Source organism: Globicephala melas, chromosome 10 (genome assembly GCF_963455315.2).
Source record: "Globicephala melas chromosome 10, mGloMel1.2, whole genome shotgun sequence".
NCBI classification, from domain to species: Eukaryota; Metazoa; Chordata; class Mammalia; order Artiodactyla; family Delphinidae; genus Globicephala; species Globicephala melas.
This window is the reverse complement of record NC_083323.1, coordinates 90,280,108-90,300,414: the sequence shown is the minus strand read 5'-3', so window position 1 is coordinate 90,300,414 and position 20,307 is coordinate 90,280,108. Positions and strand designations below refer to the sequence as shown.

The 20,307-nt window shown below is 38.0% G+C and overlaps 1 protein-coding gene across 8 annotated transcripts in view; it reads right to left on the bottom strand.

Moving 5' to 3' along the window:
* Positions 1–20,307, bottom strand: part of EPS8 (EGFR pathway substrate 8, signaling adaptor) — a 241,501-nt gene that overhangs the window by 89,263 nt on the left and 131,931 nt on the right. Inside the window, exon 1 of one of the 8 annotated variants that reach the window (XM_060306096.2) lies at positions 15,954–15,974. The exons of the other annotated variants lie outside the window; for them this stretch is intronic. The gene's annotated coding sequence lies outside the window, so the exon portion shown is untranslated. Of the gene's footprint in view, positions 1–15,953; positions 15,975–20,307 lie in introns of those variants that run through there. 8 annotated transcript variants of the gene reach the window in all.

Genomic DNA, 20,307 nt, shown 5'->3' with positions numbered 1-20,307 from the left:
CTTTTGGGCCAGTGTCAATTTATAACCCCCCCAAAAAAAATTACATTCCTGGATTTGAGCACCTGCAATTGAAACAGAGCAAACACAACTCACTATAGTGAATTATTAAGTGAAAAAAGTGTTTGATTCAGCCAGGGAAGGGAGAATCACTCCAACCTGTCACGTTCCTGGATCATACTGTATGGATTTTTGTTTGGGAAGTTAAGATAGATCTGTTTGGGTAAGCAGGCTATTTGAGGTCTGAAGGAAGTGGAAATTTGAAGAGGGAATTATCACAAGGGCTGGTAATGCCACATTTGCATTTCTTTCTTTCCATTCCCATAGCTTCCAACTCTGAGCAACTGGGAAAATGGCCCATAGGCAGAGGTAGGTAGAACAGACAAGGCGGAGCATGATTGGATTTAATTAAAATGTATTGCTCGTTACAAGAACAAGTTTAACATTTCTAAATAGCCCCCAGATTAATTCCAGCTCTTTAGTAAATAAACTAGGTATCACTAAGCTAGCATAATCACTGTCCCCCTTTTTAAGCCAAATGATTTTGTAAAATCAGTGCACTGCGAGAACTGAACTACTACTGCTATGATTGCTAATAGTAGTGATAGGAGGAGGAGAAAGGTGAGGAGGGGCAGCAGTAGCAGCTAACATTTAGATGCACTATGTGCCAGGCACAACTCTAAGTGCTTTACATCTATTTATTTTCTTTTAATTGTCACATTAAACTCACGAGGTAGGAACCGTTACTACGCTCACAGTACACATGAGTTAAGCTAGGTACAGAGTTTAATAGCATGCCAATGTGATAAAGCTAATAAGTAGTTACATGTGGAATCTTAAACAAATGATACAAATGAACTTATTTACAAAACAGAAATAGACTCACAGACGTAGAAAAACTTATGGTTACCAAGGGAGGAAACGGGAGGGAGGGATAAATTGGGAATTAGGGATTAACAGATACACACTACTGTATATAAAATAGATAAACAACAAAGACCTTCTATATAGCACACGGAACTATGTTCAATATCTTGTAATAACCTATAATAGGAAAGAATCTGAAAAAGAAAAAAGATATATAACTGAATCACTTTGCTGTACACCTGAAACTTTGTAAATCAACTAAACTTCAGTTAAAAAATTTTTTTAAGCTTATTAGTAGATATAGAATAAAATCCAACCATTCTGCCACGGAGAGGAAAATAATGGTTAGAGAGTTGTTTTTCACCCAAATTCACATAGCATCTAAATAGAACTAAAGGGACTTTCTTCTTTTGCTATAAATTTATTACAAATGACAGTGCATACATTTGTATAGAAAAGAACTAACAGTCAAGTTTACTTATAAAGAAGAAAGAAAAGGACTGGATTCTGGATATTTATGAAGTAAAGGAAGGAGACAGTCAGAACTATTAGAAATAGTATCAAGACGAAGGCAAAGACAGTACCAGGATAAAAACAATGCACCCTAGAATTTCAAAATGATCACAAAATTCTAACAGGGCATAACATCACCTTAACTTTTGTTCAGCAAAGTCTATGCCTATTACAGAGTATTTCTCTATGGGAACATATTTCCAATTGTATAATTGCAATCAATAAAACTAGAACTGACTTTTATATCCAACTTTGAGGCAACATATATTTTTACAAACATGGGGACATATGAATCATTATGAAAGATAGATACCAAAAACTACCCCAAGAAGCCTTATGAAACTATAGAGATATTCCATTTTATCTCTATTAAACATAATGATACGTGGTGGGCACTTTTCCTCAAACTTCTGTGGGAAACATCTCTCATGAACTTCAACAAATCAACTTAAAAACGTGCTGCTTTTTCTAACAATCTTACTTAGTTTTAGCAAATTTGATGCGAAAAGAGATAACAGTTTTCCTCAAGCTGCTAAGTGTCAGCATAGGTTAAACTCAGCAACCTCTTGATTTACATATATACACTAATATGTATAAAATCGATAACTGATAAGAACCTGCTATATAAAAAATAATAAAATAAAATTCAAAAAAACTAAAAATAAATTGTAAGTATTTTCCTAGCTTATTAAAACTCCTAATAATAACCTAATCTAAATGGCTATAAATGACTTACCACGTGGCTGTGCCGTGACTTTTTAAGAACTGTTTTCATATTTACTTATTAAATAATTATTTTCCACAAGAAAAAAAAAAACAAGTCAGCAACCTCTTCTAATAGTTTTAATATATTACACTCCAAGGGAGACATGTGATTGTTTCTGGTAACATACGTTTTCTTATATTTGGTGTTATCTCTTAAATAGTTTTTAAACTCCCTAGCTTTGTGCTATATAAGCAGTAAAAATCTACTTTTGAAGAGTGTCAGGATTTTAAATGATCTCTTGGTCTTTTGATGATCTAAACTGGAATCGTTTTAGAAGCTTTTGTAGAAATAATTTGAACCAATCTAATACTACTGCGTTCTAAAACTTAAATTTTTTTTTTTTTTTATCATTCCTCTACTTAAATCCAGTCAAGAGATCCCCACCACCCCGCAGGTAGCCAATTCGAATGCATAGCATAGCAGTCTTCGAGGATTTGACCCTTTATACTGTAAGGCTTCTTTTCTCACAAGCTCTGCCTTCCTGCCCCCTCCCAGCACCCACATCCCTCACACTGGCAGCTATGCACCAGCTATACTGAACTATTTTGCAGACTCTTGCCTTCAAGTTACATCCTCTATGTGGAATACACTTTCACTCCCAAAACCTCCCTGCCACCTTTACCTAGCCAGCTCCGACTCAAAGTTTAGTCTTGGGAGGCTCTCCGTGAGTCCCCTACCGTAGGCTACATGCCTCTCTCATGTGTTCCCATAAGGCTTGAGTCCAACACTGAGATGTACTTATCACCCTGCACTGCAACTTCCTATTTTCTTGTTTGTACACAATATTGTAGACCACTTGAGGGCAGGGGCTAAATAATTTTCTTGAATACCAAGTGCTAAACATAGCTCATAACATGTAGTAAGTTCTCACTAAATACGTATTCAATGAATGAAAAAATTAGGCTCATAATTATTTTTTTACTCGATCAAACTAAGATGTTTATTTCAAACCTTCTTACTAAGGAGAATGAAACAATGCTCTAAAAGCAAGAAAAACTTAGTAAGAAATATTTTAACTAGTTGAGTTAAAAACAGAAAACATTTAGCATCACTAGCTTCTAACAAGAGCTACTCAAGGAAAAGGGCAGGCAGTGTGGACTCTCTCCCAAATCCCTCTAAGCCACCCCCATCCATCCTCTTGCCCCTCCATCCTGCCCTCTATTATTACCAGCCACCTTCCTTATCATCCCCAAATGGAGTCGAAAATAAATCCTCATCTAACTACATCCTCTTGCCTCTCCAATCCCATCCCCTCTCCAACAGTGGACATCAGTCCTGCCGAAGCCCAACCATTCTTCCTGTGAGTGTGAGGAGATACCACTCCTGAACTTCCAACTGGAACATCCTAGGTGTCAACTTGCTTTAGATTTGTCCTGAGATTAGAAAGAACACTGAACACCAAAGTCCACACTATTCCTTGCTTTGCTAATACTATTCCTAACTCTGTGCCCTTGGACATGTCACTTGAACTCATCAGTTCCTAATCAGTACTGATTAAGCTGAAAACTAGGGTATCTCCAAGAGCTCTTTGCAGCTCCCATGTCATTAGCTCCAGGACATCAGTGACAAAGGCTAGCACATCAACTCAGTGACCTGCTTCCTGTCATACAAATTTACCTACACAGACCATTTGACAGAATACAGCAGAGCCGAAAAGTATCCTGTTTTCTCATTGATGGGGGTGGTCCTTACATAAGTAACTTTGAGGACTGGCTGAACTCTAACTTCATAAACTCCAAGCCCGCCTACGAAGAAAGCATGTGACATGAGGAATGTTGTCCTTTTTTTTTAAATTTTTTACAATTTAGCTGCTAAGAAGCCCTGGAAATAGCACATAGCAGCACACAGTAGCATACAAACTAGTTAGCCAGGAAGAATAAGATGAATTTCCCTGCTCTCCTAAGAATTGAACTATTTCATTCCGGGATGCTAAAAAGGAATTTTTTTTTTTAAAACAAGTCTTCGCATTTTATGAGGTATTAGACTCGGTGTTTCTAAGAGTGGTGCTTAATCTCAACTGTCACTGTTGTCACCTCAGGAAGGGCTAGCTTTGCTGAGAGCCACGTGGCTGCTCCCCTGCCATGAAGGAAATAGGATGAAGCTAAGTGGCGTGCTCTTGTAATAACTGTATGTGCCAAGACAGAAAATCAAAGACTCCGACTCACCAAGGCTCAAATGCTTAAGACTGAAAAAAAAGAAAAATGACCAAGTGTCCATCTACTAATATAAGTGGACAAAGGATCAACAGCATGGATCACCTCTACCCACAAATAATTCCTAAACATATTTGATGGCCCTTGAAAACCTTATAGAGGCTTAAATGACAATAATCTACTGTAGAAAATAAAGATGGTCCAACTGCAGCTCCCCAAGAGGATGGGTGAGCAAGCTTGCCCAGGAGCAATTTCCTAGCATCCAAAGACCACTTTCCTATTCCTAAAAAAATAATAGTAATGCTTCTACCAAGAAGGAAAATGCTTTGGGGGTGCTTTTTATCAGAGCCACAGGAAACAATAAAAACTTACTGAGTATATTCTAATGCTTTCATTGTGGTATTGTGAAATAGTAAAAAGAACATGCTATGAAGATAGGCACCCCTGAATGTAAATCCTCATTCTACCATCTCTCTGTGACCTTGGACAAGTCCTTATCCTCTCTGAGCCTCTGTTTACTCATCTGTTAAATGAGAATAAGATTCTTATAAGGATGACATACAAAAGCAACAGGTCCCTTGAGATCTGTATCTACATCTATCTATCAGCTCCTTTAGTTTCCTGAAGAACTGTATTCTGGAGAAAATAGAGATGGAGATCTTTTCTTTAAATACTCGTTCTAAAAAATGAAATCCACTGAAGTAAAATCCAGTTGCAGTCAATCAAATATGACACAAGAGAAATACATGAGAATCAGCATAAAGAATGCTACCAGTTACATTCGCACACGCGCAAAAAGAAAATTCCTTAGCTTACCATTCAAGACCCATAAGAGTTTGCCTGCAGCAATCTCTCCGGCCTTCCACGTTCCCACAGGCTTTCCCACCTATAAACCTCCCCTAGCACCATGCACTCTTATGAGCATTTCTTGCACTGGCTCACCTGCAGGCTTCTGGTCTTAAACTAAACACCCCACCCACTACTTTATATCAACCATCCAGCAATTGCTCAATTCCTCAATTCTTACTCCTTTCTTAAGGTTTTTCCTGACCAACTCAACATTAGCAACAGCTAGTCACTTGGCAATTAGTTATCATGTTTAATATTTTTTCGTGTAGCTAGGAAGGACCTTTGTGATTTATTCCTTGGTAAATCTGACCTTGCTCTGGGGAGTGGCAAACTCGTACAGTCTTTGGCAAAATGATTCCAGTACTAAACATGTGCTACGGAGAGTTTATATATGTGTACTAAAAGAAGAAAACACATAGGATTTTAGTGACCCAAGTGGATATTATTACCAACATAAATTTCCTCTGTGATTGACATAAATGACCACCTGACACAAATGACTCCTGTTTAAAGAAAACTTGATGCAAAATAGAAACAAATTTAGAAGTACAGAATTGAACTAAAATTTTGTTAAAGAATTTATTTCGCAGAATTTCTACAATCACAGTTAGATAAGACCCTCAATGTTGAGTGGAAATGCCAATGAAAGTACCGCTGTGGGTGTGGGCATGTATAAATGATGATTTTAACATCTGATCTGAAAAGCAGAAGTTTGGGTAAAAGTACACCTGTTTATATCAAGGAGGTTCAGAACTGACTCAGAGGAAAAAGTATTATCCTCTGACTCACCAAGACCACTTCCTGAAACACCCAATGTTTTTCTTGGAAGGAAGGATATGAAGTGTCATTTCTTTCAAACACTGATTAGACAAAATTGGAGTCTAACACAAAATGGACAAAAGACATATATTTTCCAAAGCCAAAAAGGTTTCAAAGTGGAGACCATTCTATAAACATATATTATCTGGTCATGAAAGGGAAGACTTTAAATACAGTCAGAAATGAATAATCCAAGGTATATTATAATGAGTAAATCACTAACTACGTACACATATCCCTCTTTATGCCATAATCTCTCTCTCTTTTTTTTTTGGCCACGCCATGTGGCGTGTGGGATCTTAGTTCCCTGACCAGGGATCAAACCCACACTCCTTGCAGTGGAAGCGTGGAGTCTTAACCACTGAACCATCAGGGAAGTCCCTATACCATAATCTCTTAATGATGAAGAAACACTATGATTTTTTTTTACACCTTTATTGGAGTATAATTGCTTTACAATGGTGTGTTAGTTTCTACTTTATAACAAAGTGAATCAGTTATACATAGACATATGTTCCCATATCTCTTCCCTCTTGCGTCTCCCTCCCTCCCACCCTCCCCATCCCACCCCTCCAGGTGGTCACAAAGCACCAGCTGATCTCCCTGTGCTATGGGGCTGCTTCCCACTAGCTATTTACCTTACGTTTGGTAGTGTATATATGTCCATGCCTCTCTCTCGCTTTGTCACAGCTTACCCTTCCCCCTCCCCATATCCTCAAGTCCATTCTCTAGTAGGTCTGTGTCTTAGAAACATTATGATTTTAATTCACATAATTAACTAATGTCTTTGGCTTAAAACCAATCATTTTTCTTCATAGTAATTACTTTCTCTTCTCTGAATCACCTGTGTGGCCAGTATTTAATAAAAATTTACAAAAACAATAGGTAACACTTACTGAGTGCTTATATGGGCCAAACTTTGTTATAAATTCTTGGCATGCATTAATTCATTTGATAACCACAACTCCTCTAAGAGGTAGGTACTATTATTATCTCTATTCTACAGATGAGGAAACTGAGGCACAGAACAATAAAGCACCTTGCCCAGTATCACACAGTGAGTACATGGTAAAACCCCAAGCCCAGGCAGACCAATGTAAGAACCCAAACTCCCAGTTTCTGTGCTCTGTGTGTGTGTGATACCCCTGCCCATTAGAATGCTTGCCAAAACTTAAAAACACTTAATCACACACAACACACACATACATATAATTACACACATATACATCTGTATAAACATTTCACATTTACACAGTCCACGCCGAAATCTATGTATGCCCTTCTATGTTACCATTATATCAATAGGATTTGGGTACCAATAATACCAAGTCTTCAGTCTAGAAGAACAATTACTTAGATAAGCTTTGAAACATTCCACTGGTCCAGATACATTTATGTCAGTCTCACTTGTTTTTTAGTTCTAAAGCTTTGGAAACATCTCACAGAACTGCAAAAACACCAAAATGATACTGCCCTGGACACAGTCCTTGGGGGAGAAAAATACACATAACATTTCCTTCTTCAAAATAACAAGCAATTAAACTGAATCTTGCTGTTTGCTTCCTTTTGAGTAATCTAGACTGGAAAGAGTTCAAATATCTGACTCCCGCAGTATTTTGCTTCCAGTAGAAAGATCATCATTTAATATGCCACGTCAGCTAATAAGTGTTTCCTCATATCTATAACTGACTCATAGAAACTAGCTTAAATATTAAATGACTGCCTATTTCTAAACATTTGAAAAAGAAATTCCTATTTAGCTAAGGAGGCAGAATAAGCACTTTGAAAAGAGTCATACCACCCTGACCTTCAGATTATAAAGGGGAAATGTAAGAAGGGGAAATTCATCCCCTTAAAAGGAAGGGTGAGGCCCTTACAGTAGCAGCCTCAGGAAATATATTTCCAGTGTTAATACCACCAGGTGCTGAAGATTCAGGGGTGCTTTGGGAAGCCTGCATGCCTAGTGTGATTTGAGGGGCAAGACAGAGTCCTCCTGCTTCCTTACATGATACCATTTACCCAAGGGATACAGTGAATGAAATTCCGACCACTGGAAATTTATTCTTTTGCATTAAGCATTTTCATCCCTAGGAACCACGTTTAAACTGCAAACACTTGTGGGAGTAATAATGTATTATGTCATTAACACTTAAGTATAACTTATCAGATACTTTCTCCTAAGACAGGAGGAATCTAGGGTAATGTGAGAACGTTACCGATGAAATCAGTATGCCCAGAAATGTAAGAAATCTGCCCAGAAATGGAGCAGTAGCAAAGTACTGAAGAAAAAACTTGCCTGCTTGATACTTTTACATATGAAAAGATATATTCGGTTATTAATAATTGCTGAAATTATGAAAGGAATTCCAGCTTATAGATGGCATGATTACTTATTAGAGGCAGACATTCTATACAGTGAGCAAAACCACGTAAGAAATTCACTCAGTATTTTCTGTCTACACCTTCCAGGGGTTGTGCTTCACATGAAGGCATATAAGAAACACAATGGTTTCTCTCCTTCAGGAGCACTTAGTTGAGCGAGACATATGCAAAGAGATAATTACAATGCAACTTAGTAAATGCTACTGTTGTGTTATAAAAAATGTACAATACTGTGAAACCATCAACCTAAGGCAGCTGTCAGTAGGTTTCACCTGGGAGGAGACAGTAGAACCAGGTGTTGAAAGACACAGGAGTGTGTCAATCAGCACAGGTACGGGTAGGAGGGGACATTCTAGGCATATGCAAAGCATGGCACGTGGAAGGGCATGGTTTTTAGGGAAGAGTGAGATACTCAGTGTGGCTGCAATACCGGGCGTATGAAAGATGAGGCGGCAGAGAAGAGCTCGGCACGAGGTTGTGAGGGGCCTGGCAGATCATGTAAGGGGATTTAGACTCAGTCTTCACGGAAGCAGCAAACCAGCGGAGGCGGTAACAGCCTTACTACTAATTTTAATAAAATCACTACGGGGGCATTCTGGAGGGTAGACTAGATTAAGAAGCAAGGTTAACTAATTTTGAGATAATTTCATCTGTTTCTTTCATTCCTATGGGAATCTCCCCAATTGTATTCTGCTCTACATATATATATATATATATATATATATATTTTTTTTTTTTTTTTGGAAAAATTAAGACTCACCTATGTCATTCTCATAATGTCTTCTTCAGACTTCTGAATTCCCCAAGGAGACGCAGGAAGATAGTGTAACTCAACGGTCCCCAACCTTTCTGGCACCAGGGACTGGTTTCATGGAAGACAATTAATTCTTCCACGGACGGGGGATGGGGGGAGGGATGGTCAGCCGGTAATGCAAGTGATGGGGAGCCATGGGGAGTGGTGGGAAGCAATGGGGAGCGGCGGGGAGCGATGGGGAGTGGTGGGGAGCGATGGGGAGCGGCGGGGAGTGGCAGATGAATCTCCGCTAACTCTCCCGCTGCTCACCTCCTGCTGTGTGACCCAGTTCCTAACAGGGAGGTTGGGGACCCCGGTTTAACTAATTTAAAATGTGCCTATCAATAACCTATAAGGACACAGCTCACATTTTCTAGAGTTATTAGTTACATAAGGAGCCCAAGGGAGCTATATTCATCCTACTTTAGAAAAGTTCATTTTAAAAATTCAGAGAGTGAGAGTTCCCTGGTGACTTAGTGGTTAGGATTCCAGGCTTTCACTACTGTGGGCTCAGGTTCAATCCCTGGTTGGGGAACTGACATCCCACAAGCCATGCAGCATGGCAAAAAAAAATTTTAAAAATCCAGAGACTTAAGAGAATTGAAGATTGGTTTTTACTTTTCATTTAAAACATTCCTTTAATGGTGTGGCCATTGCGGAAAACGATATGGCAGTTCCTCAAAAAATTAAACACAGAATTACCATATGTTCCAGCAATTCCACCTTTGGGTGTAGACCCAGAACTGAAAGCAGGAACTCAAACAGATACTTGTACACTCACAGTCAAAGCAGCATTATTCACAACAGCCAAAGCGTAGAAGCCAAGTGTACATCGACAGATGAATGGATAAGTGAAATGTGGTCTGTATATACAGTGGAATATTATTCAGCCTTTAAAAGGAAGGAAATTCTAATACCTGCTACAACAACGGATGAAGCTTGAGGCCGTTAAGCCAAGTAAAATAAGTCAGTCACCGAAGGTCAAATACTGCATGATTCTACTTATATGACGTACCTAGAGCAGTGAAATGCATGGAGATAGAAAGGAGAATGGCAGTTGCCAGGGGCTGGCGGGGTACAGGGGCTGATGAGTAGTTATCCTCTAATGAGTATGGAACCGTCTGTGAAGATATAAAAGTTCTGAAGATGGATGGTAGTGACAGTTGCACAACATCGTGAAGGTACTTGATGCCCATGAATTTACACCACAGATGATTTAAATAGTAAATTGTATGTTATATATATGTTACCATGATAATAAAAAAAGTAAATGAGGAAGGAATAAACCGCTGCATGTCTGTGAGGCCATTAGGTATGGCTGCCTGGCCTGTAAGGCTAGATATTACTGCAGCTGCCTCTGTAATGGAGGATGCACCAGGACATCAGGGATTTCTGTGGCAAACACACACACACACACGAATTAAAACCATCCTTACAATGCTTTGTGTGTATGATCATATAAATATATACATACACATGTGTATATATACATATTTTGATTTGAGGTGAATTAGATTATCATATATTCTACTTTAATAAAGATCAAGAAACACAATCCTTAATTTACAAAAGCAATAAATTGAACTGTGTGTTGGGGGGAAAAAAAAAGAGAACTGGTCCAGTTTCACCAACTATTGATTTCTTGTCCAGCTCTAACCTTACCTGGCAGCCCCTCTTACAAACACCATTTCTCAGTGACCCTTAATTTTCTCATTACTCAAATGAAGTAGGACTCTATGTCCCACCCCCTACACACCAATCTTACAGTATACTAATGGGATAAACTAAGGCAATGTATATATAAAATTATTTTAACACAGAAAATGATTTGGAATAGATATGCTCTTTTACAAAAGGATCATTTGACTTATGAAAGGGCTCAAAGAATTTTTTTTTAATTCCTCTGCATTTTTCACTTTTAAGTAAGCATTCAAATAATCTAACGTGCATACAAACTTTGAGGAGAACATCCCCTGAACAAAATAAAATACATCAGTATTCCTAAGGGGGTAAATATATATACATTATTTATATTATATGTAAATAATATATATATAATATACACATATTCAATAAGATGGCTTCAATGGTCAAACTTTTAAAGTGATAAGATTTAGAGTTTGCTTTTATAATTAATTAGTTCATTATTAAGTTCCATACCAAATGTCAAAAGGAATTACAAAATGATATTAACAAAAGTTGATTCATTTAAAATGGGTAAGAAACATGTCTGTTTAAGAAAGTTATCATTAACTTGATGTCTTATGGCAAATCAACTGGTAACTGCAGGAGTTAGTCCCTGGAAATAAGCCGAGTGACACTGACAATATCTGACTCAGTCGTTTTAATAGTTAAGAAACATTCTGTTTAAAATAAACAACCAAGAGTTTTCCACAAGTCAGTACCACCAATCCCCCTCCTAACATACCTTTGAAAAACATTCTTCAGGGGGCAGGGGGTGTCTGTTTTCCTCACTGATCAAAACAAAACTCACAACTCTTAGCAAGTATTTACCTTACCTGCTAGCCAATATTTCTCTTTTTGTAAGGAAATAGACTTTTGACATCCAGTATGAAATTCCTCAAACCTCACATTAAACCCCCCAAATCCGATACTGTCAACTGAAGTTCACTAAAGTTTAGGCTTAAACAAAGCACAGACAAGTTTATTATTAAATTCTTGTATAATCAGCTGTACGTGTATTGTTTTCACCCTTACTGCTCTTTCTTTTAACTCAAAAACTAAGATTTCAGAATAACCCTGAAATATTTTCTTTCCTTCTGTCTCCAATTCCCATTCTCTTTCCCACCTAAAGTGACCTTCTCTTTCCTTAGTTGTTGTGAACCCCTATTTCACCTCCATCTTATGGTAAATATCTTGTAAAATAGTCCTTCTAAGTCTATTACAACTTTATTTCACCCACTTGGGAAATATGCAACTCTCTCTCCTTCTCTTTCTACTTTATAAATTCCTCAATGCATCCAACCTGTAAGTGAAATTATCTCAATTTAGAAGCTCAGATTTGATTTTGAAGAATCAAGCTCCACAAATAGGAAGCATTTCAGTATTTAACTTCTTAATCAAACCTCTAAGCCCGATTATCATGTGTTACTTGGTCACCCAGTGATCACTCAGAGAACCTGTGATCATGTGTTCTAGTACAGAACACCCTCCCCACTCAGCTGGTTATTTTTAGAAAAGTAGCTGTATTCATTCTATCTCAGATTCAGTCCTGGCATTGTAATGATGCCAATTCACTTTTCCTCCTCAGGATCAGATGCAGCTGAAGCGGTCTGCATTCCTTTTTCCTGCCTTTTCTGTTCAGACTTTCTCCAGGTCGAGCTCCATTCAGATACTTTGACAGCTGTTAAGAAGGTTTGGGAAAGCTGGGCTGCCAGTGGCCTAGAGTAACCGGGGATTACCAACAATCTGAGAAGTTTAATGTAATTAGGTGAGCTTCAGACAGGAGGGATTCACCCAGGCAATCCCTGTGCTCAAAATTATATCATGAATTTCCCAGCGAAATGTCTATTCAGTCTTTGTTCATTCAGTAAATCTTGGTGAGAGCTTGCTGTGTGCCAGCAGGTACGTCTGAGGCTGGATAGACAATGATGAACAAACAGATATAATTCCTCTTCTCAGAGTCATTAGGAGATACAATGGCCTTCTGTGATCATCCCTTGAATAAGCCAAGCTCTTTCCATCCTCAAGGCCTATCACACTCTGTCTGGAATAATTATCTTCTTTGTCTTTGGCTGCCTAAATCCTGTATCTCAGTTTAAATGACCTCCTGGGGAACTATTCCTCTGACCCCTCCAATCTGTATTAGATCCCTCATTGCATGTTTTCATTGCACCCTGAAATTTTCTTCATAAAACTTTACGATTAGACATATGAGCCAATATTTGTTTAATAATCTGTTTGCAAAGATAAACTGCTACCTGGTATACTCTCTATTGACGCAGAATACACTTTCCTATTTTGTACTTTATATTGAGAATATTTTAAGTCTCATCTTTCTTTTAGGTGAATATTATTTTAAGTTTTTAATATGAGGCTTGAATTTTCTGTTCTTTAAGTTTTCTCTATAGCTCTATATAATTTATCCAAAAACCTTCCTTCAAATGCAATTTTTATAATAAAACTACACAATTCTCCAACCAATTCTATTTTTTGTGTGTACAACTTGTGTTTTTTTTAATATTTTAGATACTGGCTAAAATGACTACAAATGTCTATATCTGATATCTAGATGTTTTCAAGCCAGAATTTTGAACAGACCATACTCAGTTTTTACAAATAAAGCTTCTCTACCATATTCTTATCTGGAGAAACCCAGACAAATACGAATCCCACTACTTAATAAATGTGGAGGCTTACTTAGCTTCTATGAGCCTGGTTTCCTCATCTGTAAAGTAGTTATAAAATCTTTCGAGGGTATGAGAAATAAAGTATACAAAGTCCCAAGCAAAATATCATACTAAATAAATATCAGTTCCTTCCTACATGTGGGGAAAAAAGAAAAGGTCCGGGGCTTCCCTGGTGGTACAGTGGTTGAGAGTCCGCCTGCCGATGCAGGGGACGCGGGTTCGTGCCCTGGTCCGGGAAGATCCCACATGCCGCGGAGCGGCTGGGCCCGTGAGCCATGGCCGCTGAGCCTGCGCGTCCGGAGCCTGTGCTCCGCAACGGGAGAGGCCACAACAGTGAGAGGCCCACGTACCGCAAAAAAAAAAAAAAAAAAAAAAGTAAAGGTCCACGTATGAAAATATAGCCCTCTATGAAATATAATACCAGTTTCCATTTACCTAATCTGATTTCCTAAAAGGAAACAAGTCTAACTTTTTCTGCTTTATGGGCTATACTTCAGGGCAGGGGTTGACAAACTTTCTGTAAAGAGCCCGGTTGTAGATATTTGGGGTTTGTGGGCCACATATGGTCTCTGTCGGTGTTCTTTGCTTTTGTTTTTAATAATCTACTAAAAATGTAAAAACCATTCTTGGCTTGTAGAAAAACAGACTGGGCACAGTTGGCTAGCCCCCTGCTTTAAATTCACAGATGCTAATCAATCCTTCCTTATCCTCTTATCTGTATAATATTAGGCTCTTAACACTTGACTGAAAAGTTGCTCTCTCAACTATTTATCAAACCTTCAGTTTAATGAACACTAACTAAACACCTGTTTATATGCAAGGCGCTGTACAGTAACTGACTACCTAAAGAAAAAAAGACACATCACAGGTTGTAAAAGAAGTGCTAACAGAGCCTTTTGAAGCTTTCCTCTATTGTCACCTCTCTTCTTCCTCTTTTTTTTTTTTTTCTTTTTGAGGCTACTACTAATCTGGACTTACAGCATAACCAATTTATGTTCATGACCTCGGGTTTCTCTCCCTATAATCCTGAGTTGAAATTGGTGCTAGCCTGAGCTCCTTGGTGAGAATCTGATTAGGCTTCTTATACCATAGAGTTAGAGGTCCCCTACTGCCCATCCTCCATCAGGCTCTGTCCTTCCAATCCTGATATATTGTTATAAATTCACTTGTTTCCCCCCCAACTTCCAAAACAATCATTTCTTCTTCTCTTCCCTAGTTCAGCTCACCTGATCTCTAACTGTCCAATTTTTCTCCCTTTTCGCGTATAATCCCAACGGAAAAAACTCTGAATTTGGCATCAGAACGAGTTGTTATTGTTCTGCCTCCGACAAACTGTGCATTTCTTAGCCTGAGTACCTTTGTTTTTTCATCTATCACAGGGGTAAAAAGACGGCCTGTGATGCCAATCAGACACAGGTGGGGGCAGAGGAAATAATACATGTGGAAGTTATTTATTTATAATCTACAAAGTACTCTAAGAGACCACTGAGATCTCCGGTTCAGAAGTCAGATGGGATTCAAGATCTGGCTCTGCCCTTTATGTTTATGAATTATCGACCTGGGGCAAGTTAACTAACCCCTGTAAGCCTCACTTTCTTCATCTGTACAACAAAGACAGTAATAACATCTACTTTATAGGGTTTTGTGAGGATCACATGCCCTAATCCATGCCAAGTACTTATCATAGTGCCAGGCACATAGTAAAGGCTCACAAAATGTTAAACATTATTATTATTTAAGGGTAAGCCACTGGTCCCTGGTCTTTTAGGTTCAGTCTCTACGTGCTTCTAAGCATATCTATTTATTCCACAGGTAATTTTATACCCTTTTTCTACGACACTGGTTAAACAAGTTCTCTGGCATTTTTCTCTGTTGCACTGTGTTCCTCTTACAGGGTTTTTTTTTTTTTTTTTTTGCGGTAGGCGGGCCTCTCACTGTCGTGGCCTCTCCCGTTTGTGGAGCACAGGCTCCGGACGCGCAGGCTCAGTGGCCATGGCTCACGGGACCAGCCGCTCCGCGGCATGTGGGGTCTTCCCGGACCGGGGCACGAACCCGCGTCCCCTGCATCGGCAGGCGGACTCTCAACCACTGCGCCACCAGGGAAGCCCAGGGATGATTTTTTTTTTTTTTTTTAGTGTCTCTCACCATTCAAAGTGCGGGGAGAGGGAGGGTAGAAATGAAGGAAAGAAAGAGAACTGTCAGTTCACACGCTCTATGTTATCAATTAGTATAGTCAGTTCTGTTATAATGCGGCATAATATGTTCCTGAAAAATCACGATGCTATGCAAAATCATGTCACGAAAAGCCCAGGACTTAGGGGACAAAACAGCTGTCAGGGACACATATAAAAAATAAAAGAGCCTAGGAAAGACCCTAGCACAGTTTTTCATACGTTAAATGGTTAAAAAAATAAATAAAAACTATAATAAATATAGCATCTTACCTTGCAAAAGACTTTAAGTGTGCTTGTGGAATTGCGTGTCCAAGGGCTGCAGCTTGTGAGTTATTGTGCAGTGGTAGAAAAAGGGTTATCTGAAATTGGAGGGAAAGTTATGAAAATGAGATACGGGTGGTTGTGGTTCATGATATGCAGTGAAGTCAGGGAGCTGGAAGGTGTCTGAGGCGTGCGTGTGTGCATTTTGTCTGTTCCTATGTGGCTCAGTTCAGCTAGGTGAGAAGGCCTGTGTTGACCACCGAGGTGAAAATAAAATAAAATCACACATAACAAATGTGAAATTTACATTCTACTCAAATTGTTCCCTAATATTAATAATGTAGGAATAAATTCTCATTTTCAAAACAAGCATGATAGCAGAACTGACTGTATTTATCCCCGAACTGTGAACGCCTGAAAAACATTCTCTGACTCAGATCCATAGTCACTATTCCCAAAGTCTGTGTTACCCTTCAATTTCCTATCAGCCCAAAGGCTTTACCTAGAAAAAGCTGTTCTTTCCTTGTCAGAATTAAAGTACTACACATAATCTAAATCATTTTTAAACTGCATCTTTGATTGTTTCTTCAGCTTTCCCTGCTGGGGAGATGATGTGCTATCCCCAAACATCCATTCCAACAGAGGAATAAAATGCCTGGTAGTCAATTACTCACTGCCATGGCATGACATGTATTCAGTTGCCAAATATTTACAATGAGCATCTACTAAACACATGGAAACATAGGAGATATAAGATGAAACCACATCCAACTCATCATAGTAAGAGACAGAGACGCGGCTCAGCGGATCATTCAAAGTTAGGCTATGCTACGCACGAGGCGTAAAATATTACAACACATGTAAAAATAACGGTAACACAAGACATAACATGAAGCACCTTAAGAAAATACAGCAAGTACAAAACAGATTAGTTTCAATGTTGGAAGAGGGGACCAGGAGAAATTTAATGGGCCTGATTAGTAGACCTTAAGGACGAGGTAAATTTTGCATATGAGGGAGAGACTTTCTTATTGTGGCATGAGTGAAGGAAAAAGCAGGACATGGAGGTGTAAAGCATAAAGAACAAGAAGTGTAGGCCAGGGACTTCCCTGGCGATCCAGTGGTTAAGAATCTGTGCTTCCACTGCAGGGGGCACAGATTCCTGGTCAGGGAACTAAGATCCTGCATGCCGCGTGGTGTGGCCAAAATAAAAAATAGAAATTGAAAAAAAAAAAAAAAAAGGAAGTATAGGCCATAAATTAAGATACATGACTACAAGTGATAAGTTACGTACCGGACTTTGAATTTGATATGATGGGAAATGGGAAAGCCACAGACAACTTTTAACCAGAAGAGTGCAACATCAGCTATGAATGGGCAATGGGGAGCCCAAAGGGCTTTCAGAGATCCTGAATAAGTTAAGAGACTTCATTCAGAGTCTTTGGACACCAAGCCAGAGCAGCAGGAGGGCTTCCCCAACTACAATCCCAGGCTTTGTGTCCAAGATTGATATTCATGGCTCTACTTAATGGATACTAACCGTGTCATTTGGTCTGGCAAACTGTATAAAAAAGTGGGGGAAAAAAAAGAAAAATTACCTACAAAATGAAGGAAAAGTATTTTTTAGAAACAATGAAGGAAGACGAAGAATGCAATGCAACCTACAGTAATAATAATATTGTCAGATATTTAAATCTGACCATTAGGATCATATAAATAGTGAAGTTAAATAATATGGTTCTGAGTTACATCTAAACATCTGACACAATGTATTTTTAAGATTCAAGAAACTGTATACCAATGTTCCTAAAAGCAAGGCATTCTTGGACAAATGTTCATGTGAGATCTACAGCATTTCAACTGAGATTTTACATTACCAAGTACAGAGAGACAGTATTTTATAAGTTTCTTCAAAATTTTAGAAAATACATTGAGAATTAAAACTACCACAAGTTTCAGCTAGTCAAATTCCCAAACTTAGTTAGTATATTGTATACAGAAGATTCTGTATACAAAGCTCATAAATTTTAACTAAAATAAGAAGTATAATTTTTCATAGAGCTGAAAATATCATTTTAGGTATCCACATGTCAAATTAAACAGTTAAAAACATACACAAACCTCAACTCTAAAATAAAAAAGAAGTTTTAAAGAATACTTAATGGTTTAATTAAATTAGAACTATCCTATAGCGTAAATGATCAAAAGAATGTATGATAATCTACCTCATTATATCACCTACACAAAAATTTTATGCAATTCAACTAAGCTATTATTTAAAAATCTAAAATATAATGAGCTGACTTGGAGTCCCTTAAAACTCCAAGGCAGTTCCCTTAAGTAAACTTCATACCTACCTTGATGAATTAATGACACATGATTTCACTGAAAAATATACCAAAAAGGAGACCTCTTTACACAATTTATTTCAGAATTATTTACATAGAAAATGAGTCTAAACATCTTATCCTCTCCAGAGTCATTTCCTCTTATAGGCAGTTTACTTAAACTGAAGAAACTGCTTCCAAGTTTAGCTTCTGAAAACCAAAAACCTCCTTTAAAAGGCTCTAGGTACAGTAGGTACAGGGATATCCTTCTTAAGGTGAGAATAGGTGTGTCAAAAGACAAAATATTTTACATACCATTCCCAGAGTATGATTCCCAGAGTATGTATGAGATTTGTACTAAAAGTGATTCTGACATTTGCCTTGGAATTTTGGCCTGTAAAGCTGACAAAAGCTTTGTAGCAAGGGTAAAAATAAATAAATCCATAAACATCTCAAGGAACCTCATTTTTTTTAGCTGACAAAAAAGCTGCAAACAATGCTTGTATAAGTAGTTCAAACTTGTGTGGATTGATAATACTCCTATGGTGAAGAGAGTCTCAATAAATAACAGACACATTACAGGAAAATGAACATAGCCAAGAATCCATTTCCAAAAGGATCAATACAGCCATAACCATGGTACCCGAACTCAAGAAGGCATTACATTTACCAGCACCAAAACTGATGTAATCAGTTATTTACTTTTGTTATGTACTACATTGTGATACACTAGTATTAGCTCTCCTTTGTTTTTCTGTAGTATAAATCTTAATTTATACTTGCACTTAATTATTAGTAAGAGAACAAAAAGTCTCCTCCTGAATGTTAAATGTAACAAGCAAATCGATAAGAACTACAAAAATAGTTAGATCTCTATGTATTGAGAATTATATATATTTGCCATTAAGCTCAAATTTTTTATTTAAAACACCCTACATATAAAATTATGGTGTGTTATGAAAGAGTTTTATAAAAAATCATGGATTTTTGGAAAGAGTTGTTTTTTGAAAAATTCCATTAATTGACTATTTAAACATTTACAAGATCCATTAATATACATGGATTAAAAAAAAAAACACTTTAAATACACATATTCACTACTTTTTTTGGTCCCAAGCAAAATGTTTACACAGAAATTTGGCAGTGTTAAGTCTGTGGACTCAAAGCCAATAACAACCTAAGAAAACTGAACTTGGTAATAAGCACATTTTCATAGTACAACTAACGGTGTATAACAATCCAAAGTAGTTAATATTATAGGATAATCACAGTATTTTGCATACCAGATTAATTTTAAAGCAATTTTAAGAAAACATGATATATCTGTGCTTTCCCAACTGTTAACAGTCAACAGATTTCTTCTTAGCTATAATTGGGGTGGGGGGGCAGGGAATTAGTCTCTTAAACATCATGACCTAAGGGGAGGAAATCAATCCTGTATATCCCCATCTCTGTAAGCAAGAAGCCAGGAGGCAGGAGGCAGGACCCTGTGGCACCTGGAGTACCAATTTCACCAAGTTCAGAATCCACTTGGCATTCCAAATGGGAATTTACAATATTGTCAAAGGGCTTATTGGGACTAAACGCATTACCACATGTTTCAAGGTCTACAAATATACTCCATGATAATCACGCCTTTGAGAGCCCTCCTTAGCAAAGAAAACATTCACAAACTCAAGCTTACCTACCCTCACAATCCAGGCAGAGCTCCTCTGAGCGATCCTCCAGGCAATACTGAGAGGACATTCCTCTCTGTTCACTCGTGGTGCCAAGTGACCTTTGGCACATCAACATCAGAAAGGGTGGGGCTCGGAGCTTCAGTTTCGACATTGTGCTACACTGAACAAAGTTTCTCTGGTTTCTCCAGGGCGTTAACTAAGACTTCCTCTTCTTGTTAAGTAAGTCAACACAGCCACTACTACATTTCCAAGTCTTCCCTAAAGTGGTAAAGCTTTAAATGGTACAAATACTGATGGGGAAATTACTAGGTGCTCTAAATTTACACCAACGCCATACAGGTGGGCTATTATTACTCC